Here is a 15,281-nt window from a genome sequence, read left to right on the forward strand (position 1 = left end):
TGCTTCAGTGATTGCTCAGTTGAGATGATGTAAATTTGTAATGGTTCCAGTGAGCAGTCATTATGGAATTAGATTTCCAACAATGTTTGATGTTGGTTGATATTGTGTGGGATGTAGAAGATCTTTACCCAAAATGACTACTCAGAGATCACTCAGTAGAAAGCAGAAAAGTTGTTTATTAAAACCTCCAGAGGAAGAGCCATTCTATCATGAGATAAGGGAAAGAGAAAGCTCGAGGTAGGAGGGCTAAAGAAGTAGTAAAGATACACAACTTTTATACAAGAGATTATATTACAAGTAAGAGAGCATTGAGAAGGGGAGGGGAAGGCCTCTAATTGGTTATTGCTATCCAGAGAGATTGGAATAAAGGTTTCTGTTTCCCAAAATCACCGTTTTTGTTGTTGCTTGTTTTTGTTTTCTTTTTTTTTTCTTTTTGATCTGATTTTTCTTGTGCAACATGATAAATGTGTTAATATGTTTAGAAGAATTGCACATGTTTAACATATATTGGAGTACTTGCTGTTTAGGAAAGGAGATGGGGAGAAAGGAGGGAGAAAAAATGAGAACATAAGGTTTTGTGAGGGTGAATACTGAAAACTATCTTTGCATATATTTTGAAAATCAAAAGTTATTATTAAGGAAAAAAAAAAGAAGAAGCAGCTCTGACATAAATAATTAAATAAATAAATGTAAAAAGAAGAATAAAGCATTTTGAGGTTGAGGAGGAGGATGGGAATAAGATCAGCCCAGCTAGAACAGAAGGTATGTATAGGGGAGCATATGAGGAGGTGTGTGGAAATAGAAAGACCACTGTATTTGGAGTTAGAGAACCTGTGTTCAAATCCAGATCCTACTTCTTTTTAGGTTTGTGACTTTGACTAAGTCATTTTCCCTCTCTGAACCTCAGTTTTCTCCTATATAGAATGAAATAGAAAGTCCCTTTTAGTTCTAAATCTATGGGCTTATATGATGAGTTATTGTTATTATTGAAAAAAGAATATCAATTCCCTATCCCAAATTGTTTTTCTAATATTTTAAGAATACTCAAATTTGGATTCATGATACTATATTTTGGCTTACTTATTTTGGCCATATACTAGAAATTTCTGTTTTATATCCAACCATCCAAAATCATTTTGAATTCATATCATAATAAAAAGTTGTCAAAAAATATTAGCAATAGAGATCATTGAAATTTTTATGAACAATATGAAACTTGAGGTGATCTTTTTATTTTAGTATTTTATTTTTCCAAATATATACAAAGATAATTTCCAATATTAAACTTTGCAAAACCCTGTGTTCCAATTTTTTCTCCCTCTTTCCCTCCTTAGACAGCAAGCAACCCATATAGGTTGAGCAATTCTTCTAACCAAATTTCCATAATCATCATGCTGCACAAGAAAAATAGATCAAAAGGGAAAAAAACCAGGAAAAAGAAAAATCATCAAGCAAACAAACAACAACAAAAAGATGAAAAGACTATGCTGTGATCCACATTTAGTCTAGACTAGACAAATAATACTTAAGAGCTAATCAATAAAATTCCATTCTGGTACCCCTTCTTCCTGAAGAGAACAGAACGGCCTCATCTTCCCATTTCCCCTCCTGGCAAAAATTAGTCTTCCCTGGGGAAGGGTGGGGGGACAAGAGGCTAGAGATGTCTATTCTGCTTCACTTTGATCCACATGAGCCTCCGGTGCTACCATGACGGAGAAGCTTTTTTGTTTTACATAAGGCCCTTTACTCCAAAAGTGAGCTGAGGGTTCTGAGAGTTGAAAATGTACAGGAAGTATATTCCAACCATTATGAACTGTGTAATAAAAAGTCATATGAATAGAAGATAAAATGTCCCATACAAGCATGCCACTTTGACTGGATTATAGAGTAAATAAAGAGGAATCCTGTATTAAATAGCAGAAAGAATAAGCTAGAGAGTCATACTGTCAAAGGTTTTAGATTCCAAGATGTGTTTGAATTTTAGCAGGACAGTGACCTTAGGGGTCCTTAGGGATTATAGGATTCCTTAGGGTTATAAACTTGGCAGATGAATTAGAGAGGGAAGAGGCTTGAGGAAGAGGCAGACCAATTAGAAAACTTTTCATGGAAGCAGCAATAATTATCATGGTGACCATGTGAATGAAAAGAAAATGCAAGAGATTGTGGAGATAGAATCTATGAGACTTGATAATTATGATATGGTATAGCTTCTAGGGAAATATAGTGATGGTTTTGGGGCCCCCTAACCTTGAGGGGCTCCTGTCCTGGCAATTGATCTGATTCCAAAGTGCTTTGGCTTTGCCCCCATCCACCCACCCAACCTAAGAATACTATTCTTCTGACAATCCGCCTGATTCTGGAGACCACTCCTCCTTCCTACCCATGAGCCACAGAATTGGCATATCTATAATAGAAGCTGGATAAATGTGTCTCTTTGCTTCTGTTTCTCTGCTAATTTCTTTTGGAAATTCAGCCTGCTTTGTAATGGCATTACAATTACAATAAACTTTTGTTCCTTGATTTGGAGATGGGTTCAAACCTGCAAATTGTTTTGAGACCCCTTGTGGCACTAGTCTGTGACCCAAACTTTTGGGATCCCTCTTCCTAACAACCTCAACAATTAGATAAGTGGTGTCAGAAATTGGGAGGGAGGGAAAGAGAGAAGGGGAGGAGAGACAGACAGACAGAGAGATGAGAGAGGGATGGAGGGAGGGAGAAACAGAAAGAGAGAGAGGGAGGGAGGAAAAAAGGGAGAGAGGGAGGTAGGGAAAGAGAGAAGAAAGAAGGGACAGAGAGAAAGAGGGAGGGAGAAAAGAAGGAAAGCAGAGAGAGAGGGGGAGGTAGGGAAGCAGGAAAAGAGAAAGGGGGAAGGAAGAAGGGAAAGAGGGAGGGAGAGAAAAAGGGGGGGAAGGAGGAAGGGAGTGTGTGGGACAAGTGCAAGACCCCCATTCCTGAATTAACTAATCAGAGACATCTTCAGGTACAAAGAGAAAGCATTTATTTAATCCCTGCAGGGAGAGGCCCAGCACACACAGGAGGCACCCTAGCTCCCACCATGTGCTCCTGGAAACCGACCTGCTTCCACCTTGTCCAGGACTTAAAAGCAAAAGACCTGAGCCTTCTCATTGGATAGAGTAAAAGGAGGTAACTATCCTTGACCAATAGTCACCAATGTTGGCTGCCTCCCATAGGTGACTTCCTGAAACTTCACTAACCTCCTATATCCCAGGGTTCAAAGTTCATCCCTCCAGAGATCCTATGACCACCCCCAGGGCCCCAGCTCTGGGAACAGGGATCATGTGACTCCATACTGAAAACTACTTCATCCACTCAGCCCCATTCAGGAGGGAGAGAGAAAGAAGAGTACCTGACAGGTCCTCATGTCTCACCAACAGTTAGGGATCAGCATGTGGATGATGATGCAGCAAAAGACCTTGTGGCTTGGAACTAAATATCTGTGATAGAATTTGAAGCCAGGTTTTCCTGACTTTTAAGTTCAGAGGCGCTAGTCACAACTGCCCTTGATCCCATTTCCATGATCCTGTAGGACTTTTCTGCCAAGAGCCTTTTAGATATTTATACCGTCTTTGTGGGTCATACAAAATTATCCACTGAAAGAACTCAAGCAGTGAGAGGCTGTTGTCACCCGCCGTTTCCTTGGCAGGGAGACCACACAATTCTATGGGGTTTGTATGCTCCAAAGGTTGGGCGTCCTCCGCCTCTGCTTTAATTTTCTCAAAGCTGGGAGATGCCATGGGATCCCAGATTTAGGCCTGAAAGAAATCTTAAAGGTCTTCTAGTCTAAACTCTTTTTTTTCACATGCTATCTAATAGTCCCTTCTGGTATCCTCCCCAAATTTGCTTTTGTACTCAAGAGTACCAACTTCTAAAAAAAAAAAAAATTAAAAAAAAAAAGAGTACCAACTTCTAATAATGTCCCTCAAAAGCCCTTGCCACTGTGTTTCCTATTTACAGTCAATAGACCCAACTAGGATTTAGCAAAGGCATTTGCTAAAATACTGTAGTTATAATAGCAACCACAAAATATTCTCCTTGAATAAGTCTTTCCTTCACTCTCCCACTATTTCACACAGAATTTATCAAGGTTATTGATGCCTCTATGGAAATTATGGGCAGAAATAGAATACAATAGTAGTAAGGCTCATGGGCAGAAATAGAATACAATAGTAGTAAGGCTCACATATAGGAAATGTATGGGCCAAAGCTGCTTATTACTATTATAAGAAATAGATTTATTTGGTTTCCACAGAATAAAATTTAAATTAGAAAAATGAAACAAGATTAAATTGAAATCCAAGAATCTAAGCTCCTTAAAGCAGGTTCTGGGTTTTGTAAACAGGGGTGGTGGCCTGAGATTTGAAAAGAATCTTAGGTTCTTTGCCCCTAGGTTTCCATTGCAATCTTCCCCTTTAAAATGGAAGCTCCTTAGGGGCAGGGACTGGATACAGCAGGAAACTTCCAATTCTGTTAAGCATCTAATAACCTCAGGCTTTCTCACCTCTTTTTATTTGTTTGTTTTTTAAGAAACTGCTTTAGAAACCTCAGCCAAAGGGAAAGAAGCTGGGGGTTGGGGAGGGGAGCTCATTTTGGGGGAATAAAAAAAGGGAATGACCTTTGCCTGTATGTGTGTCTTTCAAACAGAGCGGAAAACCTAGATTGATAAAAGAGGTTTATTATGGGGATAGAGAGAGGAGGACACTGGAAACATTCCAGTGGGCAGAGAGTCCTTGGGGTGCCAGGCGGGGTGCCAGGCCCTCTGCAAAGAGAGGGCTCTAGTCTGGTTCTTTTATAATAGGGGGCTTTGGCTACAAGCTGAAGGGGGCTTGTGGGTGAAGTCCCAGGTTGGTTCCTGGCTAGGTTTCAGCCAGGGTTAGAATTTGAATTGAATTCAATGGGTTTGGGGACTGAGCAGTCCCTACCCAGATAACAAAGATGAAACTGTGCTTGGGATGAAGTCCCCTCCTTGAGGCAGAGTTGAAGAAGGTTTTCTCCTTTAAGGATTTTTCAGAGTTTTGGGGCTCCCTCTTCATTATAAGACCTGGAAAACCTTCTTTCCTATTTGAGTCCTCACAAAGTTCCTTCCAGGGTACAGGTTTCTGTTGCTCAGCTTACTCAAACAGGCTTCTAAGGTTTGCTCTTCTCTATAGGACTGGCTCTATAGAGTCCATAGTGTGGAACGGATGCTAGACCCCTTTCCCAAACTACCTAATCAGAGACATCTTCAGATACTGTTGTGCCACAGTTCTCTTTAATTGTCCTGACTCAGTTTCCCTAATTGGTTCTGCCTCCGTTTCCTTAACTGTTCTGTCTCAATCCCCTTAGTTGTAAAAGCCTCCTTTGGTTCATTAAGACTGAGGACCATTTGCTCTAAGGTTGTAAATTGTCAATAAGAGGCTCAAGATTAGGGGGAAATCAGACTTCCTGTCTCCTAACTTCTTCTGCCTTCAAGAATTTATGACACTACTCCTCTAAAATATTCCAAAAGATAAAACTATTCCAGATACCTCATTGACATCTTTACTTCTGGTTATTCAGACATCCTGACTCTGGCTTCCAGTTTCCCCCCATCCTGATAGAACCAAATTTATGGCCCTGAAACCCCACTCTCAGTGTTCTGACTCCACCCCTGCCTTGGTCTACCCCTGAGCTGAACCATGTGGATATATATGTCATTGAGAACTCACATTTCACCACTGGATACTTTGAGACAAGGGTCTTGTCCAGTCAATCATACTCTCCAATTAATAAAATATTAAAAACTCTCTAATCTCTATCTTGCCTCAATTTCTTAGGCATTACAATACAAAGAGAAAGCATTTAACCCACAGTTATATGAAGTTAAATTGAAGCTAGATTCATCTCAACCAACATTTTTTTTATTAAAGGATCATTAGGAGTTAAGAGTAAATATAACATTAAAGTGTTATCTACTCTTTGCACTTTAACATCATATTAACTCTTATCTAATCTTTGTTTTACATGACATTAACTTTGGGGATAGGAAGAACCAACCCAAATTAGAAAAACAAAGTATAGTCTACCTCTCAGGTCCCTGGAGAAGGAAGGAATCTGTGGTCAAAGGAGAACTAAAGTATGTTATGGAATGCAAAATGGATACTTTTGATTATATTAGGCTTAAAAAGGTTTTGTACAAACAAAACCTGGGCAGACAAGATTAGAAGTAAAGTAGTAAACTAGGAAAAAAATTCCTATCCAAGAGTTCTGGTAAAGGTTTCATTTCTAAAATATATAGAGAATTGACTCAAATTTATAAGAATTCAAGCCATTCTTCAATTGATAAATGATCAAAGGATATGAACAGACAATTTTCAGATGAAGAAATTAAAACCATCTCTAGTCATATTGATGTGGTTTAAGTGGTCTAGATTCCTGGTGGTCTAGAGGTTAGTGACAATAAGAGAGTTGTTAAGAATCCCCTTTAAATTGGATGCAGGTTTTAGGAATGAAAGAATTTACTTATTCCCGAATTATTAGTTGCAAAATGAAAGTTTATTGTTGGATAAAAATCAGTTTACCAAGAGAATGACTTCTATAGTGGCAGATCTATTGGAGAATGGAGTTTTACACAAAGAGAATGCAGTTCTTAGTGGACAGAAGGGTCCTGATAGCTGAGTGAGCCTTTGTTGAAGGAAGCTGTTATTTTGGTTCTTAGTGAGGGCTGAGATAGCCCAAGCAGGTCAGACCTAGTGGGGGGTGGGACAGCTCAGATCTCCCATTGGAATTAACACTACAAAGGGGTGATTTTGATCAAGATTTCTAATTGAATCAAAGGCCCTGGCAGCCCAGAAAGATAACTTATCAAGGGAGAATATGCCTTCCCCAAGAATGGTTGAGACTCTAAAAGGGATCACAGATCAAAAAGAAATACAGTTTCTTAAAGGGACCACAACTTGATTCAATATGAAAAGATGCACTAAATTACTATTGATCAGAGAAATGCAAAACACTTCTCAGATTGGCTAAGATGACAGGAAAAGAAGATGATGAATGTTGGCGGGGATATGGAAAAATTGGAACACTAATACATTGGTGAAATTGTGAACTTATTCGACCATTCTAGAGAGAAATATGGGACTATGCCAAAGGAGTATCAAACTGCATACCCTTTGATCCAACAGTATTTCTACTGGGCTTGTATCCCAAAAGGATCATAAAAAAGAGGAAAGGACCCACATGTTCAAAAATGGTGTGGCAGCCCTTTTTGTAGTAGCAAGAAACTGGAAACTGAGTGGATGCTCATCAGTTGGAGAATGGCTGAATAAATTGTGATATATGAATATTATGGAATATTATTGTTCTATAAGAAAAGATCAGCAGAGAGGCCTGGAGAGAATTACATGAACTGATGCTAAGTGAAGTGAGTAGAACCGAAAAAACATTGTACAGAACAACAGCAAGATTACGTAATGATCTGACTCTTGATATTTGTGGGTTTTTTCAACAATGAAGTGATTCAGGCCAATTGCAATAGACTTGTGATAAAGACAATCATTTGCATCTAGAAAGAGGACTGTGGGGACTGAATGTGGATCACAACTTAGTATTTTCACCTTTTTTTTGTTTTTTGCATTTTGTTTTCTTTCTCATTTTTTTCCTTGTTAATCTGATTGTTCTTGTGCAGCATGATACTAGTAAAATTATGTCTAGAAAAGTTACACGTGTTTAAATATAATGGATTACTTACCATTCAAGGGAGGGAGTGGGGGGAAGGAAGGGAGAAAAAAAATTGGAACATAAGATTTTGCAAGCATGGACGTTGAAAATTATGCATACATTTTAAAAATAAAAAGCTTTTAAAAATAATGGAATCAAATATAGAATATTAAATGAATATTTGACTTTCTCAACAAAAAGGGATAATGAGTTCAGAGAGGAAAGAACTTGCCCAAAGTCATATAGGATCAGTAGTAAAGTTGTTGTTGTTTGACTAACATTCTCGAAGATGACCTTGACATCAGGGAGGTAATGCCATGACATACAAGTGAGTTGGATTTAACAGAGGGAAGGCTATACAAGGTCACCTGTCTCACTTTCCCTTTCATAGCCATCTGGGTCCAGTGGCTAGATATAGATTAGGACTATTGGCAATGATCCTAGCACAGGAGAGATGTAGCCTCAGTCAAAATGAGACCAGTTGAAGACCTTAGCTTAAAAAGGCAATGTAAAGTCCATAACTAAGAGAATTCTTAGAATTTGAGTATATAGTACATAAAGGTAACGAAATATTATTGTTCTATAAAAAATTATGAACAACCTGATTATAAAGGCTGGAAAGGTTGACACAAACTGATATTGAGCAAAACAAGCAGAACTAGGAACACATTATACAGAATAACAGCAAGAATGTGCCATGATGAACTATGAAAGACTTGGTTCTTCTCAGTGGTTTAGTGATCCAAAGGAATCCAATAGATTTTGGACAGAAAATGCCATCTGCATCCAGAAAAAATCTAAGGAGACTGAATATAAATCAATACATACTATCTTTACTTCTTTTTTTTTTCCTCTGATGGTTTTCTCATATGCTCTGATTTTTTTCTCCTAACATAACTCATAAAACAATGTGTATTAAAAATAAATAAACTAAAAAAGAAGAAAAAAAAAAAAAAAGAATTTGAGTACATCAGAGCAGGGAAGTCTCCTATCCAGCCCCATAGTCTCTTTTCAGGACATACTGACCCACTGCCAGATGTTGTTTTCTGCAGTTATCACACATGCACACATGGGGGTGCTCAAGTAAAGCTGCTTCTTTCCTTGGGTAAGAAGTTGATGGATGAAATCTGGCTTTAATTTAATTCCATATATTATAACCGTGGATTATCATTATCATCATTACCAATAACAATTGAGTCTTCAGCCTTCAGGACATCTGGATGTCCAATCTTCCATGATCAGAACAGATGGGGAGAGGAAGGATGCTCATGGACCATGGGCCAGTCAGTGCCTAAGATCATCCTTCAGAGCCCCAGGTCATGGCTGTGTTTAAGCTGTAACTCCTACAGGTGATTGTTGTATTTTGTTGGGGGATATAAGAAGCATAGGATTGTAATGCACCCCTCCCCCCAATCTACTGAAAGTTTTAGGAGTGAAAGCAAAAGAGAGTAAGAAGCAAAAAGAATTTTTCAATTAACTAATAATCTGTTAATATAGGCATTGATCTTCCCAAGGAATTCTGTATCTAAGTTGCCTGTCAGAACAAAGAGTGATGAGGTCTAGAATTGGGGGTTCCTAAATGAAATTAGGGTTTAAATGAAGTGTAGTGGCAGATTTGGGGTACAAGGAGTCAAATAGAGCTCCCCTGCAACCTCATTGGATTCAGCACAAGGATACAAAATTAAATGAGGTCTAGTGGTGGTGCAAGAGTCTCTTGTAAAGGAATTTACAGACTCGAAAACATAGATAGATAAAAGAGGTTTATTATGTGGATTGGAAGTAGGGTTAAAGTCCAGTTAGTAAAAAGTGTTAGGTAAAGAGAAGAAAGCACCAGAACCAGTGTTCCAGTGGGCAGAGAATCTGTGCCAGGCGTAAGGCTGCCATGTTTGGAACCTCTGCAAAGAGAAGACTCCAGCTTGGCCCTTTTATGAGAGATTTAGCTGAACGGGACCACGGATGAAGTCCCAAATTGGCTCAGATCTGGGAGGGGCTTGTGAGAGCCAGGATATCTCCTATTTAAATTCAAAAGGGTGCTTTTGACCAGGATTTGTGAATCCAAGGTCCTAGCTAGCTTCCGGAATTGATAATGCTTCAGCTAGGAGGGGCTGGGAATCAGAAAGGAATAAATACATCTGAAAGGATTAGTTTCTTAAAGGGACCTCAACCTGCATCAACTGGATGGCCTTGAATTGAACTCAAATTGACTTCATAATCACCTGACATCATGCAGAGAACAAAGGAACCAAAATTTGTTCATGGCCTAAGTTTCTGACCTAATTTTAACTCACCTGATTAGCCTCTTTAATTATACTATAAAAACAGTAATACTTTAATATTCACTCAAGGCCTTTCATTCAATACTTCTTATCTTGCAGTTTTACATTTATTTGATGAGACCACAGACAATTTCCTGAGGCTAAAATAAACCCTAACAAACTCCTCTAAAGCTGTTTCATCACTGCCCCGGTCCCTGACCCTTTATGAGTTATTACTGTTCTGAAAAATGCCGGAATTTATATAGATGAGAAGTAAATCCCTGCTCTTTTCTTGGGCAAAAGTGCCAAAAGTGAAGCTTTTTCACAGGGTTACAAAACTCCTAACTCAACCAAATTACTTTTTTCTTTTAATTTATAATTTTTTTGACAGTATATATGCATGAGTAATTTTTTTTTATAACATTGTCCCTTGTATTCATTTTTCCAAATTATCCCCTCCCTTCTTCTACTCCCTCCCCTTGATGACAGGCAATCCCATACATTTTATATGTGTTACAATATAACCTAGATACAATATATGTGTGTAAATACCATTTTCTTGTTGCACATTAAGTATTAGATTCCGAAGGTATAAGTAACCTGGGTAGATAGACAGTAGTGCTAACAATTTACATTCACTTCCCAGTGTTCCTTCTCTGGGTGTAGTTGTTTCTGTCCATCATTGATCAACTGGAAGACTCAACCAAATTACAATGTAATTGAGAAGTGTTTTTAACAACAACAACAAAAAAAAAAATACAACATATTGTGAACTTCAGGTTTTCTATGTGGCTTGCCTTGGATCAGTTTCTATTCTAGGATGTCAGCTAAGAAGGGAAAAACCCTTGGAAGCAGAAAATGCTAAGAAATGGACTCTTTTCTCAAGAATCTGGCCAGTGCAAGACAAAAGAACCTTTATATCATACTCCCTCCCCCACCCCCATCCCAGTCAAGGGTGGGACAGAAATACTTAAAGGATTTTAAACTGAGGTCTCAAATTGAAAGCCTTAAGTCTCCACTTCATCTCCACTTGCTGTAATCTTCCCCAGCTTGGTGCCACATCTTCCACAAAGCCTCCCCTAGTCCCCCTTCCCTAGCAGGCATTTCTTTCTCCTTCAAACCAAAAAATCCTTCAATTCCCTTTTCGTCACATTTTCTTAAATCTCTTAGAGCACTATGCACATTTTATGTGTATTCTAGTCTTTCCTTTCTCTTTCTTAGCCCGTTTCTTTCTCTTTCTTTCTTTCTTTCTTTCTTTCTTTCTTTCTTTCTTTCTTTCTTTCTTTCTTTCTTTCTTTCTTTCTTTCTTTCTTTCTTTCTTTCTTTCTTTCTTTCTTTCTTTCTTTCTTTCTTTCTTTCTTTCTTTCTTTCTTTCTTTCTTTTCTTTCTTTCTTTCTTTCTTTCTTTCTTTCTTTCTTTCTTTCCTTTTTTTTTTTTCCAAAATTGACATTTGCATAGTATTTAAAAGATTACAAAATGCTTTACATTACTTTATCTTGAGAATCCTCACCACAACCCTAGGGGTAATTAATCCCGAGGCGTTCTTTTCTTTGTTTTTCTGAGTCCTGTTAATTGGTTCCAGAACTAGGCTGTGAATCCTTGTCTTCCTGAACCAAAGTCCATCCATTTTATCCACTGTGCTATTCTGTTTCTCAACCAGACTCTGAGTTCAGAGAGGACAGGGATTTTGTGTTATTTATTTCTGTGCCTGCCTTCCTTAATCCCCAAGAAACCCAATGCTAAACACAGTATTCAGAAACTATTTGCTGAATTGAATTGATCTGAAATGGATTTTACTTGATAATAACTATAACACTGTTAAGTCTGTAATGGTCACTTTAACTTTCATGTTTCTCCATTATCAAAATGATAAAACTATGAATTCTCTTCCTAAAAATCAAGTTAGATGCTCTTTAGTAGGAATGGGCTTGAGTCTCAGGGTTGAGCAGTATTCACACCACTTTAGCTTGGTCTCCAGCAGATAAGGGAAAAAAGACATTTAAGTTGCCAACTACTAAAATTCCTAGAAACACTACTTATCAATGACTTGGTTTCCCCACATGCAGGGATGTGCTGGCAAATTATTAAATAACTGGTAATGAGAGTATGTAAGATTGATGGACATGTAAGCAGAGCACTCAAGTTTAATCAGCATTATTAATATTTCTCTATCATTTTCTTAAATCTAGACAACCAACAAAAAGATAAATGAAGTGCTGATTTATAGTATCAGATGATTTCTGATTATGTAAATGCTCATCCTGAAAATTTAACAATCAGTTCTCCCGAAGACTGGTTCAGCTGGCTCCAGTACACCCTTGCAGTCACTTGTGAAATAGATTGTTTCATAGGCAGAAGGTATGTAAAGAGCATAAATCTTCTCCCTGAAAACTGTCCAGTGACAAAGCAGAGGAATTCTGTGGGCTGCAATGATTCCCCTGACCATCCCAACATCTTAAAAGACACATCTTAGTATTCTGAGATCAGAGAATAACTATAATAGAGGTTTTGAGATATAAGGAGCCTTAGCAACTATTCTATACAAATATTTCATTTTAAAATATTTTTATTATCTTTTGATTTTACACCACCTACATTTTTCACTATATTTCTGTGCCTTGGTACTGCCTTTCCCTAGGTGTCTAGAATGTGCCTCCTCCTTGCCAATTCCTTTCAAGAAGCCATCCCTTATATTAAAGAATTTTTTTTAAAAGAGGAAAGAAAAAAGTTTAACAAAACTAACAACCATCAGACCAAAATTATGTGCAGTGTTCCACATCCCTAATTCCCTACTTCTGAAAAAAAAAAAATAAATAGGGGTAATATCTTCACACATCTTTTCTGTGAAGCCAAACTTGGTCACTACAAATTCACAGCATTCAGTTTTGAATATTTTGTTACTTACATTGTTGTGGTCATTGTATAGATTGTTTTCCTGGCTCTGCTTACTTCATTTTGTATCCATTCAAATAAGTCTTCCTATGCTTCTCTGTACTGATTATATGGGTAATTTTTTTTTCTTAAAACTTTTTATTTTCAAAACTATGCATAAATAATTTTCAACATTTGCCCTTGAAAAAACCTCGTGTTCCAAATTTTTTTCTCCCTCCCTTCCTCCCATCTCCTCCCATAGATGGCTAGTAATCCAAAATACATTAAACATGTGCAATTCTTCTATATATATTTCCATAATTATCATGCTGCACAAAAAATCAGATCAAAAAGGAAAAAAAAATGAGAAAGAAAACAAAATGCAAGCAAACAACAACAAAAAAAATGGTGCCACATTATATTGTGGTCCACACTCAATCCCCACAGTCCTCTCTCTGGGGGCAGATGCTCTCTCCATCACAAGACCATTGGAACTGGCCTGAATTGCCTCAATGTTGAAAAGGTCCATCAGAACTGATTATCACATAATCTTCTTGTTGCTGTGTACAATGTTCTTTCTCCTTGTTCTACTCCACTCAGTATCAGTTCATGTAAATCTCTCCAGGCCTTTTTGAAATCATTTTACTGGTCATTTCTTATAGAACAATAATATTCCATAACATTCGCATACCATAACTTATTCAGCTATTCCCCAACTAATGAGCATCAAGTCAGTTTCCAGTTTCTTGTCTCTATAAAGGTTTGCACATATGGGTTCCTTTCCTTTTTTTGTGATCTCTTTGGGTTATAGACCCAGCAGAGATACTGCTTGATCAAAAGGTATGTAGTCTGGTTGACTTTTGGGCACAGTTCCAAATTGTGCTCCAGAATGGTTGGATCAGTTCACAACTCTACCAACAATGTATTAATGTCCCAGTTTTCCACATCCCCTCCAACATTCATCATAATCTTTTCCTGTAATCTTAGCCAATCTGAAAGATGTATAGTGATATCTCAGAGTTATCTTAATTTACATTTCTCTAATCAATAGTGATTTTAAAGCACTTTTTCTTATAACTAGAAATTATTTTAATTTCTTCATCTGAAAATTGTATGTCCATATATTTGACCATTTATCAATTGGATAATTGGGTTGAATTCATATGAATTTGAGTCAGTTCTCTATCTATTTTAGAAATGAGACCTTTATCAGGAATCTTGAATGTAAAATTTTTTTCTAGCTTATTGCTTCCCTTCTAATCTTCTCTGCAATAATTTTGTTTGCACGAGAACTTTTAAACTTAATATAATCAAAATTATCTATTTTTCATTCCATAATGTACTCTAGTTCTTCTTTGGCTATAAATTCCTTCCTTCTCCACAGATCTGAGAGGTAGACTATCCTTTGTTCTTCTAATTTGCTTATATTATCACTCTTTATTAATAAAACATGAATATATGGGTCATTTCTTAGAAAATATATGTTCTGCTATTCCCCAATGAATCAATTCTTTGCTACCACAAAGTGTTGCTATAAATGTTTTGTTGTATACTTTCTTTTTAATATTGACCTACTTGGGATATTTGTTCACAAGTAATGGAATCCTGGGGTCAAAAGGTGCAGACATTTAAATCATTCTCTTTACATGATTCCAAATTGTTATTTAGAATGTTAGCTTCTTCATTTTACAGATGGGGAATCTTGCTAGGACTTGGGGACTGTTCTGTATGGGAACTCTCATTGTTCAAGGCTATGGATAGAATACAGAACATATACGAGACTAAATATAGAATAGTCCCAAGGCAAGAAAGAAAAGAAAGAGATGCATGATTTTCTTTTGAACTAATGTCATACTGTCTGGGGTTGAATTGGGGAAAGGTGGAGGGGAAGAATAGGAAGAGGTTGCTTGTTTATCAAATTTATTAAAATCTAAAAGTTTAAAAAGCTTTGAAACCCAAAAATGATGCTAAGATCAATTCAATCCTAAAGGAATTTTCTTGATTGTTAAGGTAGCAACCTAAGTGACCAGCTGATAGACTGAGACTGACTGGGTGAATTTTTAGATGACTAATTGTTACTTAAGTAAACAAGTGAAGTTCTGACCACTCCTAGATTCCTCAGAGTTGGACAAGAGCTTAGAGAACATTTGAAACACTGTTTCATCAATCAACAAGGATTTATTAAGTATTCACCAAGTACTAGGGTTAAGCTCATTATGTACCTATTCTAGGTGCTAAAGATACAGATTTTAAAATAGCAGCAACAATAACAACAATACCAATTTTCAAGGAATTTAAATTCTAATGAGGAAGATAACTAGTACATTTTGTGTGTATATATACACACACACACATATAGTTAGCTATATAGTTATGTATAGTATACATATAAAGAAAAGAAATACTAACAAATAATAGAAGGTAATTAAATGTGAAATAGTTAGGGACTGAAGGCACTTG

Source organism: Sminthopsis crassicaudata, chromosome 2 (genome assembly GCF_048593235.1).
Source record: "Sminthopsis crassicaudata isolate SCR6 chromosome 2, ASM4859323v1, whole genome shotgun sequence".
NCBI classification, from domain to species: Eukaryota; Metazoa; Chordata; class Mammalia; order Dasyuromorphia; family Dasyuridae; genus Sminthopsis; species Sminthopsis crassicaudata.